Source organism: Xiphophorus couchianus, chromosome 6 (genome assembly GCF_001444195.1).
Source record: "Xiphophorus couchianus chromosome 6, X_couchianus-1.0, whole genome shotgun sequence".
NCBI classification, from domain to species: domain Eukaryota; kingdom Metazoa; phylum Chordata; class Actinopteri; order Cyprinodontiformes; family Poeciliidae; genus Xiphophorus; species Xiphophorus couchianus.
In genome coordinates this window covers 21234053-21256341 of record NC_040233.1, presented here as the reverse complement: position 1 = coordinate 21256341, position 22289 = coordinate 21234053, and the positions used below count along the sequence as shown (strand labels likewise).

General features: G+C 36.9%; 1 long non-coding RNA gene across 1 annotated transcript in view; it reads left to right on the top strand.

The window, feature by feature from the left end:
* Positions 1–22289, top strand: part of LOC114146052 (uncharacterized) — an 84785-nt gene that overhangs the window by 12837 nt on the left and 49659 nt on the right. The window contains exon 3 of the long non-coding RNA XR_003595835.1: positions 21710–21846. This is a non-coding gene — a long non-coding RNA (uncharacterized LOC114146052). The remainder of the gene's footprint in view (positions 1–21709; positions 21847–22289) is intronic.

Sequence of the window (22289 nt, the reverse complement as noted above, 5' to 3'; positions counted from 1 at the left end):
GCAACTGGTGACAGAAGATAACCGGTTTTATTGGAATGGTAAGTTGTTTCTCTGCTATTATCACATTTAGCAGTGCATATATATGCATTTTACATTGCTCAAACTTTGCTCGGCTATGAGTAGATTGATGTGACATCTCTGGTGTAGTTCAGCAGATGACCAGCTTTATTAGCCTTCCACTGAAACATCTTTAGGCTGCATTTAATGTCAAACGCGCCACACATCTACCTCCTCCTCTGGAAAAGAGACAGCTGGCTGCTGCTGCTCCTGCTGCTGGAGGGCATCACAATGAGCCATGTGGCCTGAGGGATTTGAGGTCTTCAAGAAACCACAAGGACATTTGCCTCATCTCTCATGGGCCTCTTTTGATGTTTTCATCGTGTGCTGTAGTGTAGCCATACATAGTTTTAACCTCGTGAAAACATAAGCATCTGTGAAAGAAAATGAGTTCCTTTTTCCGAGCTTCCCTCACCTAGTCCTTATGCTGTAAAATTTCTGTATGATCTCCCTCAAACTAGTCTGACACATTTCATAATTGCCGTGCCCACGAGGTGACCTTGATGATCAGTGCAGCTGCATCCGCTATCTGTTTACCAGAGCCCACCTCTGGGGAGTCGTTCATCTAGATAGGAGAGCCATCAGTCAAGGCAGCAATTGATCGGCGCGTCAGAAGCTTTGATTTTCTTGTGTAATAATCGGCTCATATTTGACACCCTAATGTGTAAACAGGAAGAGAAGAGTGGAACAAATGAATTGTGAAGGACAGCTTTATGCTTTCTCTGTTGCATTTATGTTCGAATGTCTATCAAAACCGATCTGGCTGAGAATGAAAAAAGTAATCCCCCCCTTGTTAAACAATCATGGAATTTAAACACATTTGTCTGAAAGCTAATAAAAGTAAAATCAATAAATCAGTAAACAGGATCAGACTTACATGAACTTGGCTAAAAGATCACCAAAGTGACACCAATTCTAAAACTGATCAAAATATGGTCCTTAATTTCTATCAGTCGGAGTCATTTCCAAGGTTTTAAGAATCCATAAAATTTAGTGATCCTAATTTAGCACAAAAAAATAAATAAAAAAGAGACTGAGCTAAAATCACATCCATGAGAGAGTTGCAAGGCCAAAATCACTGCAGGCAAATCACTGCAGGCCAGAAATTACACAAAATTCCATTTTACATTTACCTGAAAACATATTGACTGAGATTTGTGGAAATATACTCTGTGAACTCATGAGACAGAAATGTAACTTCCTGGAAGGCTTGCATCTCATATCTGACATAAAACCAACAGCATTTTTAGGAAAAGAACTTTATATGAACAGCTAAATGATGGCTACTTTACTGCTTCAGCATCCTGATGATTGCCACTGATCACTGGTGCTATGAAATTTGCTCATTATGCCACAGGACAATGTCCGACCATCAGTTTGACATCAAGTGAAGGACAGGGAGGGTATTGTCCAATGTACACCAACAAACCCATCCCCAAAATAAAAGGAAAAGCTAAGGTTTCACAGTGGCTTAGTCAAAGTCACAACACCTCAACTAAATCTATTTGAGGTGTTGTGGGGTAAGTGATTAAAGGTAACTCATGCTGCAAAACCGTCCAATGTGACTGAATTATAACAATCATACAAAGAGAGCGCCAAAACTCCCACAGCGATGTAAAAGACTCATTGACAGTTTTTCACAAGAGTTTGATGGTAGTTGTTGTTGCCAAGGCTGGTTCAAACAGGAACAAAGTTTTGGGGGCAATTTATTTTCACCTCCAGCCATTTTTTTCCTTAAAGAAAATCAAATTATCATTTCAAAACAGGTTTTCTTGTATCTTTTAGCCATGATATCTTTGGTAGAATATTAAAATTTGTTTGACCTGAAGCGGGACAAAAAAAGACAGTAGAAAGCTGTGACAATACGTTTTCAAAGCACTGTACGTCATCAATACAAGCCACGCTGCACTCAGAAGACGATAAATATGTTGTCTGTATTGCTATTTTCCAGCAAATATAATAAGACGTATTCATTGGAGAGCCCCAAATGTCAGGCATTTATTCATGATGCATTGTGAGACAGTGCCGGATTAGTGCGTTTGGTCCCCCGTTGTGGTCAGTGTGCTACTAGGACAGTAAGAGGCAAGCTGACATGTGTTAGGAATTGATAATGACTGGTTGAATCACAGCATACCCACTGGAGTGCTGGGCAAAATAAAAGCGCACAACCATATCAGTCCCAAGCATGGCGGCAATCGCCCACAACAAAGAGCAGTGTCTTGCATGCTGAGCTAAGCTGATGGGTTTTATATTCAAATAATGAGGACGGGACAGAAAAAAAAAAACACCACCAGCATCAAGGGATTGCTTTCTACATCATGGTATCATAAGCCTCCATGTACATGGATATACGATGGCTAGATTCATGGTTTATGTCTGATCTCATATTAGAAATGTTTCTAACTCAAAGAGACGTTCAGCATTTCAAGTTGAATTATTTTTATCCGGCTCTTTGGCAACACAACGTTTCTGTCAATACATTGTTGATTTTCAGTGGCCTCTCTGTATTTAATGAGCGGTAAGTGCATAACATCTTGCTTTGTTTACCAGTCCTTTTCTGTCTGCCTGGTCAATAGGTTCAATTTGATTCAGTTTGAGGGTTAGAAAATAAATTGGACTTGTAATGGAGGTCGTGTTAGACAAGATTCAGTTTGCTTATATATTTATTCAAATAACTAATGCAGGCATACATTTTACAGACTTTTGATAATTCTGGGATGTACAGCGTTAAGACAATGCTTTGCAAAAGTATTACCACTGTGGAAACTTTTTATCATTTTGTCACATTACAAACTCAAACTTCAATGTATTTTATTGTTACTTATATATGTTAGACCAGTGGTTCGCAAACTTTTCATTCAGGGCCATTTTTGCCCCCCAGTGCTATACATTTGCCTTGAAAACTAACTGGGAAAAAAAGCTTTTAGAAATGTGGACAATATGTATTATTTGGAATTGGAAATTACCCTCAAGCACAAATACAGAAAGTGTAGCATGCAAATCAATAGATTGAAAAGCCACCTTTTGCTGCAATTACAGCTGCCAGTCATTCAGAATATGATTCTCAGTTGGATTCATGTCTGAACTTTGACTGGACCATTATAATATCTGAATAGGCTTTCCCCATTATCTGTGGCTGCATGTTTAGTGTGCTGAGGAAAAACACCCATACAGAAGCTATGCTGCAGTGTTAGGTCCAACAAAACTAGCATTTTGCATTAAGTTTGAAAAGTACAATTGTTCATTTTTGGCCAGTACATGGCAAAGCATTAGAGCAAACACTCTATATGCTGAGGCCAATCAGGACTTTCTCTGGATGCCTTTCCTCATCCTCTCTGCTCATTTCCTTTGCGATTACTTTAAGTAAAGGCCACCAGTGTCACAAAATCTTTACAGAAGTTCAACTGCTCAATTTTGGTTTAAATTGGACAGAGTTCAGTTCAATCTTTCACATTTTGCTTGTACCCTACATGACTCACAGGAGACTGCACTTCTATGGCTTTTTATGACTTTCTTTCAACTTCGACCTTCTTGTTGCCATTTCTCTTAAGGGAATATCCAACTAATAGTAGTTGTGTCAACAAATGTATTCACCTAAACTCTATGTATCTGTAGCTCCTCTAGAGTTATTGACCCTCAGTGGCTTCCCTGTCAGTTCAGGTGGTCAGCCATATTTTGTTAGGTTTCAGTTGTGTCATACTCTTTCTCTTGTTTGTAAGTTGTAACTTTTTCTGAACGGACTCCTGTGTCTCTTGGTCTCCATGAACTTCTGAGGTCTTCTCAGAACAGCTGGAAATTTTACAAATCAAGGTGAGTTGCAAAGGCACTCGGTTTTGCTGGATTTTAATTAGGTTTAAAAGGAAGATTAAAAGGGAATGAATACAGGTGCACACTATGCTTCAGAATGTTGTTTGCTAAAATAATGAAAACCATGAATAAATTTCCTTGCACTTCAGTTATTCCCTGCTTTATGTTGATCTACCACTAAAATCAAGTAGAGTACATTAAAGTTTGTGGCTATAATGTGACAAAATGTGAAAACGTTTAAGAGGCACAAATACTTTTAATCCTAAAACAATATATTTTAACTCTTTCTAGCATATGTGCCAGTATCTGTGGAAAGATTCACTGAATGGCCCTATGATCAAAATGTTTCTTGACAACATTAAAAAGGCATCATCATACAGGCTCACCATGTGATTTGGGAATATTTATACCCTCATTATCACTTTGCAATTGTCATTGTGGTGCCTGGATAATTAGCTTTCCAAAACCCTAATTTAGGAGTCAGTCTGTGCAACACCTGTAAATTTATATATATTTGTGGAAATAATTTTAGTATTTAGTATAGAGGTTCTAATTAAGATCTTATTTTTTCTGATGCCAAACAAAATAATTTAAAAATAGGTCTTTGTTGAACCGAGATACAACTGAGTGGGGTCATGTAAAAATTGTACAGTATGTGTCTCTTTGTATATAGACAGCTGCAGTGACGTGCGGTGAGGTTCATAGCTGGTGAGGCACTGACGTCATCAGAATCAGATTTGCAAATAGATGCATAGATTGACAGCAGTTTACAGGTTATGTTTCACTTCTGCATCCTTACACATACAAACTGTAGCTCACAAAACACACATTTCCTTAAAAAACAAAACAAAATAAATGTTATTACTGTCTTACCTTTACTTATAAATTACTTTGGTTATTATCTCCTGCTTCGATTGAAAGTCCACTTGAGAAAACTTTTTTAGTGTTGTAATGTAGTCATCCATGTTGAAAGTCGGGATAAGCGAGAGGAAAAAAATCACTATCTCTATTATAATCTATCGCTGCACTTGACTTGCTTCCCGAATCGTTTAGCCTAGCTCGCTGTCACTTACTCGGCAGTTGAGGAGTGAACAAGACGAACGTCTGGGATCTTGAGCGCCCCCTGCCATGAGGCAAGAGAACTGCCTGCCTCACCTCGAACCTGTTCTCTGCCGTTTATAATCGCTCATTACACGAAACACGTTACACAAACACAGTTGGTGACAAAAAGCACTGTACATTATATACATAAGCTAAATTATTGGAAATAAGTTCACATATTAAATTTGTTTAAACCATTTTATTGACGCCGTACAGCAACATGCTCTCTCCGCTTAGCAGCCAGCGCAGAGCCAGGGGTTGCGCAATCCAAGGTGAGGCAGAGCTCGCTGCTGCCTCACCGGCATCGCTTCCAAGCATTTGAATGGGAAAATAAGAAAATTCAGCGATTTTGAACAAATAAAAATCGAAATTGGTGAAGCTACATGAAAAATAAATATTTTTTAGTACAAACCACCGGATGAATATAACAATTTAAATTACTTTATGATTATATATTTTCTTTCTTTCCATGATGGCAGGTGAGGCAGTGCCTCACCTGCCTCCCCTGACCGCACGTCACTGGACAGCTGCAAGAGACTATTCACATGAAATAAAAACATACTCATCAAAAATCAGCTGGGATGTGCAAATAACAGCAGATGTGTATAAAAACTATTAGTTTATTGTTTATAAAGTTCAATAGCTGCTGGGAGGAAGGATATGTGATGACATGCCTTTGTGCACCTATGATGCAGCAGTCTGTTACTGCTGTTCTCCAGTTATGCAACACAAAAGCCTGCAGGGTGTTTAAGGTGTTGCTTTAAAATACCTTTTTACACATGCCTCCATTTAACTCAAATGTTGTAGATTATCCTGTCCATGCAAAGAAAAAAAACAATTTCATTTGGACCTTTTTAGTTTCAAATCATCATCTGTTTGTAAGCTTCAGGTTTTAAAGAAAGTAAAAATCCCTCTAATTATGCTGGTATTTAGGAAATACGGATAATTTGAGTTGTAAAACAGAAAAGGGATGATCTAATTTAACTGGGGGGGGGGGAATCTTTGTGTATATATAAAGAGAAAAAAGAGATAATTTAAACATAATTGTCAAAAAAAAGTGGGATAATAAATCTCTGAGCCCAAATAAACATTTGTGTGTATATTTCCACTTTTTAGGTGTGCAGTGATCCTAAATGTTAGACTGGAGGCTGGTTGGTTCAGGGGCAGCAGAATTTTAATAAAACAAAATCCAGACCCACTCAAACAGAGTCTGAGGCAAAAGAAACAGAAACCAGGAGGGAAGAAACTGGTAGCAACAGAGGATAAAGCAATGAATGAAAGGATCCAAGGTTTATTAAGGTGGCTTTCACATGAACCTTGAATACATAATAGTGCTTCAATCCCCGATCTATGATTCAACCACAGATCAGGGTGAATGAAATTGAATCTCAAGCGGAAGTGAGTAGAGTTGCCAAAAGTTATACTGAAGTAACCATCGGGTCAATAGTTTTAATCAAGTAGAAATAAAGTACTCTTTAGTATGTGTCTGTACTTAGTATATTTTTTGTTAAAACCAGGTTTTTCTTTGCTTAGTGAAGAATCTTAAGGTGGGTAAAGTAACCAGGAATTGTAATCCAGGAGCAGTTATATTTCAAAGTACTATTCAAGTAGAAACAAAAAGCCTGGTGTAGTACATCTACTCATTGTAGTACTTTCTTTTTGTTTCTAAAACTGTTTAATGAAATATTATCTAATCTTATGTTCTATGCAAGATTAGCTTCATTGACTGTAATGGTATAAGTTGTTTCTGTAAGGCACTTTAGTGTGAAAAGAACCAATTGTGTACAAATTATAAATGAATTTGTAACTGTCAGTATTTTTTACAGTATTTTGTAAACATTGATTTTTAAAAAAAATAATATGGAGTAATATCTGAAATAGCTGGATGATATGTGGGCATTCCGATATGCATTACCCTCATATTGACTGTCTAATAGCCTGGAAACTTGCTGTAATTACCCTCCAATGACTTATGCACACCTGTTTAAATTGGTTATAAATGCCTGCCTCCACCTGGGACTCAGAGGAAGACTCAATCATGGCGAGCTGATGGGCTGTTTGTGAAATAGAGGCTCCAGCATTAATCTTTGCGCTCCAGCCCTCTCTTGCAGGTGTTTCTCAATACATTTGAATATTTTAGATGTTCATTCATTTCTGAAATTCAACAAAAGACATTCATTAGAGATAGCAAGCATTTATTTCTAATAATTTTAATTAAACCTCAAAATTTAGTTCTTCAGAAATGTTGAATATTACACAACTGATGTACAATTGATTTTGGGGGGGGTTACACAGAAATGTGGTATTATGGTTCACAAAATCATGGTGAAGACTGCTGACTTCATAGCTCTTTTGACAGTCACCGTCCATGAGGAGGATCAGGCCTAAAAGGTCATTGCTAAAGAAGCTGGCTGCCCAGTGTGCTGTTACCAAACATATGAATGGAAAGCTGAGAGAAGGGAAAGGTTAAGAAGCGACATGGAAAAGCCTTGAAAGCATTGTGAAGCAAAGCCTACTTAAGTGCTTGGTTGAGATTCAGAAGGCTCAGAGTGAGGATGGAGTCAGCACTTCAAGAGCCACAAACATCTATAATGGTCAAATGTCACATTCCTTGTGTTAAGCCACAATTGAACTGTAAACAATGCCAGAATTTTTTTTTTACTGGACTAAGAACCACAGGACTGGACTGTTGCTCAGCGGTCCAAAGTCATCGTATTAGATAAAAGCAAATTGTGTATTGATTTAGAAATTGCATCTCAGAAATATTACAAGCTGATTGCCTACATGCAACACTTTATTTTTTTGTATAGATTTTATTGGCTCTAGTTGCCTTTATTTGATAGTTAATTGACAGGAAAGTGGGTAATGAGAGAAGGGGAAGACATGCAGCAAAGGTCCCCAGGCTGGGAATCAAACCTGCGACAGCCATGTTGAGAACTACGGTCCATATGTGCTTGACCCCTGCGCCACCACAGCACACTCTGCAACACCTTATTGATATAACATTTAATGCAAAAGAGCCCTCGCCAAAGCGCACGCAAACATTTCTGTCTTAAAGATCTATTTTATTTAACATGTCATGCAAATTTTCTGAAATACAGGATATGGCTTATTCAATTTATCTGTATTTGTAAAATTTAACACAGATAAACACTTCAAATGTGTGCATTAAATTTGAGTTTTTCAACTGGAAGTGAATCTGTAAAATTTACTTTTTTTATTCATAAATTTTCGATTTTAAAATTCTGTAATTTTAATTCACGTTTTGAGATTTTCTTAACTTTTCCAAAATGTTGTAAAAATATTATTTACACATTTAAAGCTCTCATTCTGCAGACCACTTTCAGATTCAGAATAATTCATTAAAGCATGAAGTTTATTTTTGTTAAGAAATAAAATGGCCATCTACTAAAACAATGTGAAAGATGAGTTTTGGGGGGAGAAAATATTACATTTTTGTGAAAAGTAAGTGGAAGCTAAGAATAACTGAATGCCTTTCTAAAAAATAAATAGAAAAACTTTTATTGACATTAGCTGACTCATTGCTTAGTTTGGTATTTAAACAAGACCCAAAACAAGGCTAGTTTTAAACCTAAAATTAATTCACATCAAATATTTTTGTTAGGCCTGAAATTGAACAATTTAGACAGAAATGAGATGAAATAAGCGAATGGGGGATGTACAGCAAAAGTCTCAAGGTCTGGAATCTAACCCTGGACAGCTGCATCGAAGACTAATGGCCTCTGAATATGAGGCACCTGCTCTATTGCTACAGCACATACCACCTCAAAATCCTCCTTTTTCTAATTTTCTATAGTGTGTTTGTAGGTTTATAGGTTTCCATACAGAAAAAAAGTATCTACAATTTCAAACATTTCTGAGCTTCTGAAGTCTGCTTTTAAGCTCTAGCAGGAATGGACCCCGTTTAACTACAGTTTATTTATATTTTAAATAATAGGGGACTTTGTCATGGAAACCCTTTTACTCTTTGATGTCCTGAAACCTAGCTTTAGTCATATATTTTATAAACACAGCAAACAGTGTTATTCACAAAACTACTTTCAGAACAGGCTCCTTTCAACATCTCCTAGATTATATCTTTTAAGGACAAGTCTGATAATCAATAGAAACACAAAAATAGCTCTGATTGTCATCTTTTGAAAAGAGTACATGTTTTCTGGAAAAAGCTCTCCTCCGCGACCTGCTTTTACCTTCTGTTTCAATTGATCACTGTTATTTCCCTAGTTTAGCCCTGACAGGCTCGTTACAATGAATTGGAGGTTCCACAAAGGAGACTTTTTACGCCACATTAGGCAGGGGTCCTACACGCTTCTGTGGCACAGAAATACAATTTATTTGGACAGAGCAGCTCATGTTGGCAGATTGGCTGTTACAAGTTCCCTTGATTTTTAGTTTTTCCTGCAGCCAACTTCTCTGTTGAAGTTGAAGTTTACTGTTGAAGTAAGGATTTGGTGCTGGTAGAGGCATTCAAGGAATAGGCAGAATATTTTTTCATAAATTACCTGTGATGTTATTTCCCTGCAGGAGTGCTATAGTGACAAAAAAGGAAAAGAATTTTTCAGCATTGAAACCACCAGCGGTGTTTTCATTATTCTTGTAAAAATGTGATTTGGTGTTCATGAAAGCATTTTTTTTCCTTCTACGGGGAATATGCTGTGTTGTCTGTCAAGCAATGAAAAGCAGCTGATTAACCACAGTTGTATAAGTGGCCCAAACACCACTGGTGGGCCTCCGGGTCGTCACGTCAGTGAATCAATTTGTTGTGTGCCGGCATATGAAATAAGACCTAATGAGAAGTGGCTCAGTCTCAATCACAAGGCAACAGGGAGAGACAAGGACATATTTTTTTCCCCATTTTTTAGCGATAATATTAGCAATACATATGCATCTCGAAAAAGTGATTTATTTCAGTGACCACAGTGTAGTGCTGTGAAAAAGTATTTGCCTCGCTAATGGTTTCACTTCTTATTGTCGAACAATTTCAGATCATGAAACACAGTAGATGATCAGACAGAAATGTGGTTTTATTTAAGAAAAAAATGATACAAAGGGAAAATATGTTTTCTCTCTAAACATAACTGGTTGCGTCACTGTTGGTAGGAACAGCAGAGTTTGTGAAAGGGGTCCACAATTACAAGAAAATATTTAATTGTGATACCACAAGTGAAAATTGAGATAACAATATAATTATTATGATTAACCCTGATGTTTGGGACACTTCTTTTACCATAGCACAATGACCCTACCACTCTCTAAGAGATTTGTATTCTGAGCCACTAAGGAAATGCACCTTAGCTCCCCTGTGAGCAACAGGGGAAGTTAGAGTTCATCCAACTGGCCAAATATGCTATAGATATGCAGAGTGTGAACGCATCATACTGTAAATAATGAATTCTACTAAATTTTGCATCTATGCAGTCCTTTGCGATTACAAAATTGCGCACACTGATGTTGTGATGACTGCTGTGACTTGGTATGTTGTGCAGCCCTAGTTTGTGATAACTGGATATCTGTCTTAGATATTTTTTCAGGATTTGATGTAGATGACCAAGAAACATTTAAAGCACTCGGGCCGGGTGTTTTTTCTTCCTCAATTAAAAACTATTGTGAATTATTTTCTTTTCACCTGCTCAAAAATAAAAATGCAGCCATGTAGTAAAATAAAGTAGAAAAGAACAAATAATTGTACAAAAAGGGTCTCAGGCAAATTTTTTGCTAAGTTTTTGCTTGAATGTTTTCTATTTTGTTGTTCTAACTTGTGTGTCAAACTTGAGGCCTCAGGGCCAAATCTGTTCCACCTTAACTTTTTATGAAGTCCTCGAGACTCTGTGGGTACACATAAATACAAATTTCTAAATAACAGTTCTCAAATATTAATTTATTATTTAAAATTCGTACTATCAAATTACATCAATGTGAAAAGATGATCAACATTATCTTAAGTTCACAGAATTATTTTTTTAAAATTGAACTACTGAAATAAAGTAACTTTTGAATTATCTTCTAATGCACCAACGTACACCTCTACTAACTGAGAATGCTTTGTTGGAACTATTTTAAAAATTGTATCCAATTTCCAATTTCCTCCCAGGCTCCATCTCCATAGTGCCATCAACATGCTCTGCCCATATGTGCTGACTGGATAAGTGCAGTGTGGCTGCACAACGCGCAATTTGTACATAAAATTGCAGGGTATAGCGTCTTTCTCAGCAAGAAGGGATATAATGTATATTGACTTGTTTTGATCGAAGCTGTTTGAGGGACATTTGAGAAAGTTCACTCGTATATTTTTGCTCACCACTGAAGCCTTTGATAGTGATGGACAGGTGTGTGAAGGGTAATAAGTACCGTAGCTGAAGTAAGAATGCACTGACAGAACCCATTACCTCTGCAGGAGAATACTTCACACATCCACTCAAATCAGAAAACATGAGGGTATAAATAGGAAAATGCTCATTGGCCTCCGCATAGCGACTGGAAAATTGAACATTATTAGAGTGCTATATGTCTTCTAAATGGGTCTGTGACACTCTTCTGTTTGTGCTGTGTGCAGGGCAAAGCTGTCAATCAGTGCAGAACAAGATGCCACTGTTTAATTCAGGCTGTTGTTTCTATACCCACTGAGACTATTATTCAAAATTGATGATCCTTGTATCATGATGTAAATTAAAGTCTTATAAGCCAAGTTCATAAGAATTTCAGACAGTCTGATTAGAGTGTTGCTCATTTTGATAATCACAATCATAACTTTCTTTTCAAAACAGCCCCGGACTTTGTTCAGAGTATATGAGGGGGTGGCAATTTAAACAAAAGCTCCAAATTAATGAGGATAGAGGGATTGCTAAAGCAGTGAGGTTTCATCATCCTCTTGTGCTCTTCATAAAGCTTAAAGTTTATAGGAACTCTCAGTAAAACTCTCCCTGCAAAAGTATTCACAGCCCTGGAATTTGTCCATATTTTGTGACTTTCCTACTTCAGTGCATTTTATTTGTGAAAGTTGTGATGTATAATTTTAGCTTAAAATGTCAACATTATGATAGAAAGGTATTTTCCCTGAGCATTCTCTTCATGAGACTGTCGTCAAAAAACTATGTCTTCAGTCAGAAGCTTTTTTACATTTTCTGTAATACAAATTGCTATAGGAGATTCTTCCTTTCCACAGCCATCGCCATCGACAAAAACTCTTTGAAGAACCTTGAACTAATGAGCTAAATCATTTAATTTCCGTTTTTATAATCAAAGTATTTCTAAATAGAATTTAAAAACACAAATGATACTCTGCCAGTACTTTAAGTAGAGCAATCATAAAGCAAGACAGCACGCAATCCTAATAGCTACATCTCATCCTATTTTCAAATATATTCATGTTTATTGATACCTTTTGGAGCCAGCAGTGGGGAAAAGTTGAACTGGCAAAACAGCAACCACAGTCAGGTTTTCTCATTAGTTTTGGATTTTTTTGCATCATAAATCAAAGTTTATTCTTGGACCAACTAAATCAGAATCCTAATCAAAATCATATTTTTGCCCCCTGAAAATGAACAATACAAAAGTAGTCCATTCTTGCATGATGGCCTCAGAATTAGCTGAAAAAGCATCCAGAGGCCAAATGATAACTCTGGAGCAGCTGCAGAGATCCACAGCTCATTTGGAAAAATCTAATAACGGGACAACTATCAGCTGTGTATTCTGCAAATCTGGGCTTTATGGAAGAAAAGCAGCAAGCAAGCCAACGTTGAAGGAAAGCCACATGAAATTCTGTTTACAGGTTGATGAAAAGCCATCCAGGACAGACAGGAAACATGTGGAAGAAGGTGTTCTGGTCAGATGAACAAACTTTCAGCCACAATTTATAGTAAGAAAACCAACCAAAACTCCATCATATTTGTGCTAAGATGTCAAAGTCCATTTGTAAAATTAATTAAAAATCTGACACAAGACTAGAGTTTCAGAGAAGAATAGGGTAAAATATTTAAAAATGTGGATATTTGCTGAAAACCTGTTGCTGAAAATTATACCCAGTTTTGAATGAAGGACATCACACTTTACCAAACATGTAAAATAATTGCATTCCCTTTTCTCAGTTCATGTGCTACTTTGCTATCATTCTACCACATTGTGGCAGGGCTCTGTTATGACTTGGACAAAAAACATTATTGGTCAATGCTGTAGTTTACTTCAGATCGTGTTTATTGTGCTCATATTTAGGTGAAAAAAGCTGGAGAAGCTGTGCAGCATATTTGAATTGGACGCCCAGGCAGGTTAAAATACAGGCAAAACACTATTGCATCTCAAAAGTCCATTACCTTCAGCATGACCTGTTGGGAGTATAAACTCGGACTGACTCCCTGTGGTGCAGAGTCCTCTTTTATAGCCACAGGCTCCACCCACAAGACAAAAACAAAATCCTTCTAACTCAAGTAAACTCATATCAAATTTTACAAAATAAATTGTTTAATCATATTACTAGAAAGAAACCTGTGCCCAATAATACTATGTATATATATATAATTAATTTTTTTTGGTTGCTTCAGTACTTTATTTTACTCACACTTAAACAGATAACTGTGTGTGTGTTGTCCTAGAAGAAATAATACATACAAAGAATCAATAAATCTTTATGAATAAACTTCAAGAATATTACAATATTAATACAACCTAGTCTTGGTCCTGATGATGTCATTACGTTGTCACCTGACTCCTTTCTGGCGCGCTTTAGTCTGAAAATAGCTTTATTTGAATATCAGGACTGGGAAAATGTTTGACAGAATCGACACTGAAAATTACGAGCTAGGATGGATATGATAACTGATGCAGGAACACCACGTGTGCACCCACGACGAACCGCGCCTGTTTGTGCTGAAACCAAAAAAGTAAGTTATGTCCGGTGTGTGTAGACGTGTGTGCTTCAATGTCGACACGGACTTTACTGTAGGACTACGTCCCAGCTCGTGACGACTCCTCCGTCACACACAAAATCGCAAGAAATAAGAGAAGTTTGTGATTGTACTGGGGGCAAAGTACAAAACAGTTTAGTTTTGCAAGGATGTTTTAATTTACAGTATACAAAGCAGTTTAGAGTTCACTGCCGTCTTAAACCAGCAATTAAAATGTTATATTTTGACAAAATTACCATGTCTGTATGATTGAGAAGTTAATGTGTAACAGTGGTGAAGAAGAACTTTAGCTTTATTAGCTCATTAATCAGCCTCTTTGGTCTTAGACAGACTTTGTTACATGTTTTCTTGCATAATCTCTTCATCGCAGTTGCAACACATTTAATTATCACAGTTTTCTAATCCTGGAAAATTAATTCATAAAAACTGTTTATCAGTGGTCGAACGCAACAACTTTGAATTGTGCAAGCTCCTAAACATCAATGACTCGCTTTGTAGACTGAGTCAGCTTTGTCATTTAATTAATTTTTTAAAATGTAATCACAAACAGTTTCCACCAGGCCTTCGTAGCACAGCTGAATTCATTCTGAGATTAAATTGATTACAAATGGGCTCTTTACCAACATCATTTCTGAAGACATGTGGTTGGTCTAAGTTTAATGTAGGGGCACCACAGTACAAGGAAAGTGGAGATTTTTATGTATTTCTTTTAAAAATTGGAAACATTGTTTTTCATTGTACCTCCTTTTTTTAACCATTATGTTCTTCTTTGTGCAATTCTATCACAGAAAACCAAACGAAAACCTACTTTGCAAGATGTTTTATCCTCAATGTTATCACAATAACATTATTTTAAGAATGACAATATCTTAAGAGATAATAGCTTGCTTTTTAAATTTACCTTCTTGAGAATTAATTGTTTATTTTCTGTACAAGAAAAGCTTTGTTAGGGCAGACTTCTCACTGCAAACAAACAAGCATTTCACAATAGTTCTTCTGATTACATCCAACCCACTATTGGTGTAAATCAGGGTTTAGAGGAAGTAGAGAAAGTCATGCAAAACGTATTTTTGTCCCCAGATTGTTTGTGCTTCAAAGGGTAATTTTAGGTTCTCTGTTATTCTGTGTTTCAGTGAAATTTGATGAGATCTGATGTGGTTACTGATCAGTGGTGTCTTGAGAAGGAAACTCCCTTGGTGGTTATTGGCTTCCTCTGAGAGTTGGAATGAAGTTCTAAAAAAGAAAATTTTATCCCATAATTACAAGGCAGACATGAAACAGGTCACAAAAAGGACAGACACGAATCTAATATCTAAAACATGATTCATACCAGGAAACAGAAGAAAGGCATTGAATCAGAATTATAAAGTTTACTAAACACTGCATGTTGTCTCTTATGGCTGTGGTCTCACCATTTGCATGCAAGATTTAATTTTTTTAATATGAATGCAGTTCTTGGAACAGGTTGTGGGAGGAATTTAACTTTTATGTAGCAACATTTTATGAAGAACACTGGTTTCAAAACCGTCAGTAAAGATCAACATCAAACACCAGAGAAAACCAACCGAGAATGTACAATAAAAAGTAGTTTCTATCTACTTATTATAGCCTAAACAGAGGAGTTGGCATCTCACCCAGTTGAGCAAAGAAAGAAAGGTGCAGAAGTTAGACTGTGACAAGCACAATGCACAATAAATGTGCATGCATCCCCGCCCTGCTTCCTTAACAATCACTCATCCCAGATGATTTCCTCTTGACTCACCAGTTACAAGGAGAAACAAAAAGGAGCTGGAAGATGTTAAACAAAAGCTAAAAACTGGAGAAGTTACAGAGCTTGCTTAATATATGGTCTAGAAATGAAAACCATACTAACTTACTAAAAACACTTAACTTTTTCTAGTTATGTCCAAATAAACTATTTTTAGGAAACACTGTTGATGTTTATTTGAAAATTGCTCGCAGGGACTTTGGACTCAAATGTGAATACTAAATGTTTAAAACTAGATTATGCAACCAACAGAAACTCCTCAAACGGAAGCTCTCTTCCAAAAGTTGTACCATGACTATCTTGTTGAGACTTTAGAATACCAGCGACACCAGCATCCTTACCATGTTAACATTGTCGCTTTTATATTCCATGTCATATTCTACCCCCACAGCTATTTTTCATCTTTTTTTGCATGAGACTTTAAATTATAAACCCCTATGATGTGAAAAATAGCATTACATAGTCTAAGCATGTATTCTTTTTCTGCTACACGCAGTTTTGAGATAGGAGAAAGCCTGAGGACACAAACGGCTCACAAAGTGTGTTGCCAGCTATTAAACAAGGTGGCAGTTCTGCAGTCACATAAGCAGCCGGGGGAAACATTAGGTGTGATGATTGCTCTACATGGTCATATAACAGCCAAGGAATATGATGGCATTTAATGGAAGTACCCCATGGTGCAAAAACAGTTCGCCTAAGATGTTGCTGTAATTTGCGTGTGCGTCAGGAGGGGAAGTGAAATCCATTCAAAGGTGGTTTGCTAAAGACTCAGATGACATTAAACGTATGCTTGTCCTTTTATTATTGTGATTCAAATACACTTTAACTTGTACTCAAAGCAGATTTTTCCACTAGGGGGTTTCAGAAGAATGAGTAGAATGTACCTTGAAAACAGACACTTAGAAACAATAATGGTTCCTGTGTAAATGGTGCCCTGGACAAAGCCCTCCTTCTGGCGCCTTCTACCCAACTGAGCCTATTCTCCAAAAACATAAGGCTCACACACAGTCAGATGTGTTCTTTGTTTCTGCAGACACCTTTGTCCTATATTCTGCAGGACCTTATTGTATTTTTAGATATCAGTGATATAGAAATGGACTCCTAACTTTGCCAAGATTAGTTGTATTTTGTTATAAAAATGTAATTGTTTAGACATTAAATTATTAATTTATTATTCCCACTTCGACTGCTTTTTGGACATTTTGCTCTTTAGTGTGGACCATTTGTGTCCAGGATGTGTGGGGTCTTCAGAGATGTTGGCTGCTCCTTTTGCTGACAATGGACTTGTACAAGTCCAGTACAAGCGCTGAAAGGCCAGCCCAGTTGATTGTGCAGACCTATTTGCTTGTTGTAATCTGAACCTGTTCTGTTTTGAGGATGAGTCAATCCACACAGTGATGAACGACCACATTACAGACTGAATGATGCAGAATAAGTGCCTGTGGAAGGTTTTACTTCTTGAGTTACTGCTGGGCCTTCTTATGAACAATTATCTATGTGTGTGGACCATCGCTAAGAACTGGAAGTGATCATCAGTAGACGGTGTTGTCGAGAATGGAGAGGGAGAGGCAGTGTTGTGGTTGTTCTCCAGAAGTCAAATTTCGTCTACACTGTCCTGAGGGGTTTAAGATGCACACGGTTCTGACCGCAGCAGTGGGCCAGTTGATCCATCTGATTATTGCATGCATAGTTTTATTGGTGCCCTAATAAAAATACCTGTGTTCATGTCAGACTGTTAATATTTCAAAAATTGTGTTAAATTTTTACTCCGATAACCCTTTTAACCCAAATTGGTCTACGGTTACAAGCAGTTTGAAAGTTTCATGCTGCTTGCTTATATTTTTTGCACATACAAGTAAAAATAAAATGAGTAGATGTAAGCTGCTGTACAGAACCAGGTGAGCTGATAAAGAGTTTTCTTTGTTTTCTAAATGTTTCAATCAATATTCTCTAAGCCATATGGCCAAAATCTCAGTTGTAGTTATTTGTTAAATTGTTCTGTTATTTTTTGGGGTGAGCTTCAGTCATGTCAGTTGAAAGTTTTCTACTTTTTTTTTTTTGCAACTATTTTTTTGCAACTATTTGCAACTGTTCAAAACAGAATTAAAAAAAAAAATCTTATAATAAATTCCTCATTAACTTGATGTGCTTAATGACTGCAGGGGTCATTTTTATAGTTCTTGTTACCAATAGAGTTGGTTTCTGTTCTTTGTATGTGACAGAGGACTTATGGTTGTTCTCACTCAAACACCACCTGCTGGTGGACTATTGCATCCCTCCGGCTGTGAGCTGAATGCAACCAGAAAAAAAGGGCATGAACATATGTTTTCCTTTGAGGACCTCCGAAGTCTCCACAGCTGTCGGATATTTTTCAGAAATGATCATTTTAAGTGCTTCTGTTAATAGACGCCACACAGATTTGTAGAGGTTCCTCAAGGCAGAAGACACAACAGAAAACATAATTGCTACAACATGTGTCGATCCAGCCGACATCTTAATAAATGGAGGAAGATGATATTCATGAGACTGAGACCTTATTCAGACTTATCATCTGGTGGGTTTCAGCTGCCAAAAGGCTAAAATATGTGCCTTTCAAACTGAAAACGATTTTAAGGAAAAGGGATTTATTGCTCAATATATAAGGAGAGGAGTACTAGACTGACCAACCGATCTTCATCTCCCTTCGGTTCAAATAAAATTCATCCCACTGAGCAAACGTCACATGATTGCCTTTGGGATTAAAGTCAATAAGCCTAGTTTAGAATCCTGAAGACAATTTCAAAGTTAATTTTAAGACAACATGCAAAAAATTACAGAAATAAAAAAGGCAGAATATTTCTCTGAAGACCTCTCCTTTTTAAAACCAATTTCATCAGTTTTGTGACGCTGCTACCAAATACCAACTGTACTGTATCAAAACTATGTATATGTTTTGGAGTAAAATCCAGCCTCATCCTATTTCTGGCAGCCCTCTTTTGGCTTTGGGACAGACTGCCTTAATGCATCACAAAGACATGTAAAAATCTGACACAAAAAATAGACCTCTTTGTTTGATTTGTCTGTTTTAAAACATGATGTTATATTTTACAAAGAGTTTATGTTTATTTGTGTTTGGGTGAAGTGTTTTTCAGAAAAAAACACTTCACACTTTATTGGCCCAAGACACATGATTTTATGCCTGCCCTGGGAGGCTTTTATTGTGAAACAACTCATCTGCAAGAAGTGTCAAGCTTCATTAGTGTGACTGTGAATTTTATCACAAACTACTAGAAACAGACTGAAACTGTCTAAAGTACTGAAAATCACAGAGTGCATTTCAAACTTCCTCTCATGGTGGATTCTGCCTTTAACCTCTGGTGCTTTCAGATAGATAGACTAATACAAGTAAGATCTGTAAATGCAAACATTTACCTCTAACCATGTTTATGTCTCTAAAAGGTTTTAAACTCCTAACCATTGGATTAAATTAATTAATCAGACTAATTCCCAGCATCAGCTGCCGGTGCTTGCAACATAATCAAAAATGTACTGTAAATACATACTGTACATTGATTCATGGGAAACGATAAATCACTGGAAAGACATCCAACCTGCCTTAACATCCATCCAATTATTTCTTTGAGTTGTCAAACTGTCTCTTCATCCCTCTGGCCAACAAACTATTAGATTTATCTAGTTGTTTTAAGATTGCCCCAACAGAAAAGCCTTCAGTTCTCTTACATTAAGCTTTCCTTAAGAAATTGGACAACAAAGAAGAGTGAACTCCTCTAATCTGAGTCTGGAAAACTACAAAATTATTTAGTGGAGCACTGCAATAACATTACTTATTGATTTACCCAAAACACCAAGCATTCCTTTGACAGAAGGTCTGCTGTTTCTGCTTGAATGATGGCTCTAGTTTGAGTGTGACACACGGGGCAAAGAGGTGTGGACCTTTACTAAAGGCCGTGGTGGTAGTCCGATATTGGTGGATTTTATCTGAGTGTAAACAGAAGTCTTTCCAAGTAGTGAGAGAAGAATTTACAGGACAGAGCGGCGGGCAGGTGGAAGGACAGAGGACTAAATTCAAACACTATTGATTTCTCTCTCCAGGTTGAGAAAGAACACGAGCTTCTGTCTCTGGTCAATGAAAAAAAGCTCTTTGTTGTACTTTTACATTTTTGCTTTCAGCACGAGGACAACACAAAGGTTCTTTTATTTTTCTTTTTATAATTCTTGTCATTTGTCAGGAATGCAATCATTCATCAAGCTGAAGCGAAATTGTCAAACTGTGGTTGTGTCTGTGTCACCTTGACAAAAACAGTTTCAGGTTGTGCCTGGAGATAAAGCATCTAAATACAACTTAACGTTTTAAAGACTTTGGAATTAGAATGTGTCGGGGAAGTTCTTAATGTCTCCTTCAAAGTGTTTTGAAGCAAGATTTGCACTTTAGAGAAAATCCTTTCAGTGACTAATCTGCTTAAGACAGTGAAAAAGATAAAGAGGGTCCTGTGGAACTAAATTCAGTGGACCAAAGCAGTAACGCTTGTCACTTCTTATGGCACTCTGCTGCAGACAGCATTCATCTGTAGGGTCAGCAGCTGGGAAACGTTTAGCAAGCACAGCCCCAACTGGCCACCGTTCGCTTGCAGATGCTGCTGAGGAAACCTAAAATTCACACCTCGTAAAGAGAGGAAGCAGATGTTTGCATTTCAATAGAGACAGAACGGGGAGGGTGTTGCAGCTGCTCCATTACAGAGTACAGTATACGGCACAGGTGGATGTGCTCTCATTTCATCTCTGGGGCATTTTGATCTAGATGCCTTAACATGCCAGGTGCTTCAAAATCCACACTGCAGTCGGTACACATCTGTGTTCAGGATTGCAGTATCATTTTGTTGTTTGTTTTTTACTGTGATTTAGAATAACTGTTTTTTGTTTCATATGACTGCAGGATTGGTGTAGCCGTTTGTTATGGCAATGATCCTTTGACATTTTGTCAATGTTAGCATTTTACAAGAAACATGTTTCACCAAAGTGCTGCACAGGGAGAACAAAATAGTTAGTAAGAGTAGTTTAAAAGAAAAAACAGACATAAGGCCTGAAAAAGAAAATTGTTTAAAAATAGTTGAGATATGAAGCTCTATTTAATTCAAAGCCATGGTATAGAGGTGGGTCTTTCTATAGATTGTTAAACAATTTTGGGGCTGCAACTGAGATTAACTCAAATTTTCTGGTTTCACCAACGGATTCTTTGACCTTAGTATTCTTGTTGGTGCATGCCATTTTGGAAAATCCTTTAAATATGATGAGGAAAGATTATTAAGACCCTTAAAACTTAAAAGTAACATTTTTTAAAAATGAATCTTATAACAAACAAGAAGCCAGTGAAGCTAGTTTATGATTAGTCCTTTGGGGTTTGCCTAACTGACTTCAGTCTGTGCACTGTCTGTAACTCTTTCTAGATTGATAAATATAATTTACTTTGTTTCCCGTGATTTTCTTGAAAATCTTTAGTCATAGCATGTTGCTTTTTGAAATCTTTTTATCCTACTTCATGTAGTCACATAGGTTCTATTTAAGTGATGTCTTGAGATTACAGTCAAAAACGAAGTTGCTTATAGTTGTTTATGAGCAGCCTCATAAACAACTATGTTAATGAGGTTCATTATCTGTCATATTGGTTTTGAGAGTCAGTGCAGGCTAATAGCCTTCAGAGTCACAATCCATGGAAATTGGGTTAAAAATTTATAAATTAATTATTTTACACAGTTTAATATGTCATGATTATATATCCCTGCAATTTGTTTAGTTTATCTGACCTTCTTTAACCAGGAAAAACCACATTGACATTACAAGTCTGTTTTACAAGAATATTCCGACGAAGAAAAGACCAAAAAATGAAAAAATATTACAGGCAGATGTATCAGCAAACCATATATTAGTCATTTAAACTGACTAATATATGAAATTCATTGAAAAAGTCAGCAGAGATTTGTCTGACTCCAAGTCAGTCAGTGTTTTCTAAGTTGGCTCCATTGAGATCATTTCATGATGTATTTTTTCTGTTCTTTATCAGTTTGTTCCAGGCACAGATGGCAGCTTGTGAAGGCTTTTTTCCACATCTGAGTTCATACCCTTGGAACTGAGGATAAAATGTGTCTTTAAACGAAGCCTGGAAGGCCCTGGACTCTTTAGAAGGAGATAGTTTGAGAGGTAAGACTGAAATTCACCAAGAACAACCTCTTCAACAAGAGTATACCAGTTTCTTAGTCTGTGTATTGATACAGAGGACCAGCCAACATGTTTATATAACAGACTAATCAGAGAGGAATCTAAAACTAGATCCCTCTCCCTGCCAACTGTTAGGCATTCAACACATCACTATAGTCCCACAAAGATAGGAGGGTTGCATCCTCTTTTTTTTGGATTCAAATGAAAGCTATTACTTAATCTTGAAATAAAGGATTAATCTAAAAAATTAATCAACTGCCACAAGAAATTGATGGTTATGCAGTGGTAAATTCATGGTACAAAAGGAAAGCAAAGTGCTTCCACAAAAATCTCATTTCAGAAGTATACTTGTGAATACTTGATCTGAATTTTTTGTAGGATTTTAAACGGACAAAGCAGTTTATATAGATCAGATAAGAATTAGC